This window comes from Malania oleifera, chromosome 5, assembly GCF_029873635.1.
Source record: "Malania oleifera isolate guangnan ecotype guangnan chromosome 5, ASM2987363v1, whole genome shotgun sequence".
Lineage (NCBI taxonomy): Eukaryota > Viridiplantae > Streptophyta > Magnoliopsida > Santalales > Ximeniaceae > Malania > Malania oleifera.
In genome coordinates this window covers 49,510,957-49,514,434 of record NC_080421.1, presented here as the reverse complement: position 1 = coordinate 49,514,434, position 3,478 = coordinate 49,510,957, and positions in this window count along the sequence as shown.

Below are 3,478 nucleotides of genomic sequence, written 5' to 3'. Positions count from 1 at the left end.
TTTAGTCTCCAAGCCTTGATTACGTCAAGGCACTGCAAAGACACTAATAGACTTGACAATTGTTTTGTTTGTTCTGCAAGAACATATTTATTTTAAAATATATGGTGGCTGAAGGAATCTGTTGAGAGAATTGCATCCAAGCCAAAATCAGATGTTTACTCTGTATTGAATCAAGCAGTCGATGATCGTCACTGTATTTTATTTTTCTAAATTTTGACTTTTTCTTGATATTTGGTGGTTAAGCCTTGCATTGCATTGTTTCTTGACCATAATGGCATGTACACAACAGGATCTTCCTCGGTAACATGGGCAGACTTGCCATAGATTTTTTTGACTTCAACCTATTACAACTCTTTGCTATGGATTTTTCTTATCCTAACTTTGGATAGGTCTTGAATTTGAATAAAATATGATAAAATTATATTGAAATTTATTCAAATTTATTCAAATTCAAATTCAAGACTTAAAATTTATGCTCTCAAATTTAGCTTGACTTTGTTCTTCCCTCCGCTAGTAGTTGGGGAATCGGTCGATAATCTGCAAAATACCTTTTAAGATGCATTTATTTTAGTGAAATGCTTTTTGACTATATCGGCATGTTCACAATAGGATCTTCCTCGGTAACATTGGCAAATTTGCTTATAGATTTTTCTAACTCTAACCTATTACAACCTTTTGCTATTGATTTTTTTGACTTTGTATTTGGATAGGTCTTGAATTTGGATAAAATATGATATAAAATTATATTAAAATTTATCTAAATCTACTCAAATTCAAGTTCAAATTCATGCTCTTAAACTCAGGTTGACTTTGTTTTCCCCTCGGCTGGTGGTTGGGGTATTGGCCAATGATCAGCAAAGTATCTTTAAGGTGCATTTTGTTTTAGTGAAATGCTTGACCATAATGGCATGGCCATAACTGGATCTTCCTCGGTACCATTAGCAAATTTAGTATAGGTTTTTCTAACCTTGACCTATTACAACCTTCTCTATCAATTTTTTTGATCCTATGTTTGAATAAGCCTTGAATTTGGATAAAATGTGATATAAATTTTTATTGAAATTTATCCAAATCAACTCAAATTCAAATTCAAGCCTAAAAATTTATTCTCCTAAACTCAGCTTGACTTTGTTATCCCCTCGGCTGGTGGTTAGGGAATTGGTTGATCAGCAAAATACCTTTTAAGGTGCATTTGTTTGTGGCTTGGCAATGTTATGTTAGGTTAGGTTAGGTTAAGGCTCAATATTATCATTATCATATTTTCATAATATGTACATAATAACGTAAATTATGTACATGCATGCGTGCATATTAATTGCTTTGTATGATTGAATCAAATCAATTAAGTACACTGATAATTGCATGATTATGTACATACTTAAATCGAGATGTCACTATTTACAAAATTATGTATAGATTTATGAATTATAGTATTAATTACAAAATAAAATTATATAGTTTAATTTAAATAATAGTTGTAACAAATACTATGATTATGTATCTATATAATTATGAGTACATCTTAACCAATCAATTACAGAATTCCGTACATGCATGCGTGCATATTAATTGATTTACTTACGAATTCAACCAATGGTGTATACTTATAATTGCATAATTACGTGCACTTATAACCAAAACAAACCAATTATGTACATATACTGATATAATTATGTAATTTTTTTTTTTATATTGGAAACAAACTATTAATATATATTACAAAATTATATAGATAGATTTTCCAAATAACGGCATTAATTACATAATTGCGTAATTTAATTTCAAATGATAGTTGTAGTCAACAATTAATATAATTACATACGGATAAAATTGCAGACATTTTTAATTTGAACCAATTATATAAAGTACGTACATGCATGCATATTAATTGGTTTGAAAAACCTAAATACATCAAATTACTTATATATACATAATTTCGTAATTACGTACATATTGTAACAAAGTTATCCATAATTATAAAATTATGATGCAAATTTCCTAATTATAATATGAATAACGTAATTATATAATTTAATTATAACAGATAAGTATATACGATACTGTAATCACATACCAACATAATTATAGATGTCTTAACCAAACCAATTATGCAATTATGAACTTGCATACATATTAATTAGTTTGAAAATCAAGTCAAATTATATATATATATATATATATATATATATAATTATATAAATATTAAACTAGCCCTTAATTTAATAGAGGAAAATGCTCTGGATTGGGTGAATTGGCAGGAAAGGATTCATGTACTCCACCTAGTCGAACTTAAGACTATATAAATATTCAAACCGAACAATACCACATAGATTCAAATTATAATATTACTTTTAGCTTTTTTTGTTGTTTATTTCTTGAATGTGATAAATTAAATAAATAAATAATTATAATTAATAAGGTTGGAAATTTAAATGGATTGATGGGTTAAGCGGGTACATCCACTAACCTTTTTAATAAATGGGTTACATGGGTGTACCCTAACCCTTCTATTTATTATGGATATGGATGAGTTAATGAGTATGGGTAATAACTGTGACCACTGCTTCCATAAAAAGGTGGTTGAATGAGAGGAAATAAATGTCGGGTACCAATATAAAGAAATCTTCGGGCAAAATCATAGAAGGGAGATTGCTCAAATATTAGCGCAAACGATGTGCGCTCAACAAATTAGCTTAAAAGAGAGCCCTACCATGCTAATGAACGTATATTGATTCCCCGCCCTCCAAAGGTGCCCGGGGAACAGGCCAAATGGAGCAGAGACAGGGGAGTGGGAACCCCTAATGGGAAATGAGAGAAAAAGGCCATCTCGTAACACATTTGTACCTATTAGAGAACAATTGATGTAATAAAGATCAATTGAAGTCATAGAGTGGCAAATTAGTTTATATGGCGAAGAGTCATGGCGGAAATTGTAATTGTGAGTTTGAATATCACCACAATAAATAAGGTTATTAGTGACGGTTCAAAACCCATCACTAAAAATAACAAAACCGTCGCTAATAGTATTAATCATGGTTCGAACTGTATTAGTGACAGTTTGAAATTAGTCACCATATTTGTGGCTAACAAATACTTATTAGTGAAGAATTATAAAAACCGTCACAAATAGTGGAGTATTAGTGACAGAAAAAAATCGTCACTAATGGCCTACAACCGTCACTATAAATTATACATACTATCGGCTCAAATTTGTCACTAAAGTCCAAGTATTAGTAACAATTTTAATAACCGTCACTAATATGACATTATTAGTGATGGTTAATAAACCATCACTAATGTTACGCTTTTAGTGATGGTTATTAAAACCGTCACTAATAATATCCTATTAGTAACAGTTATAACCGTTACTAATATTTGGCCTTTAGTGACGAGTTTGAGCCGAGAAAATGTTGATTCTATAGTGACGATTTTAGTCTTTTCGTGACAGTTTAAAAACTATCACTAATACTTTATTCAG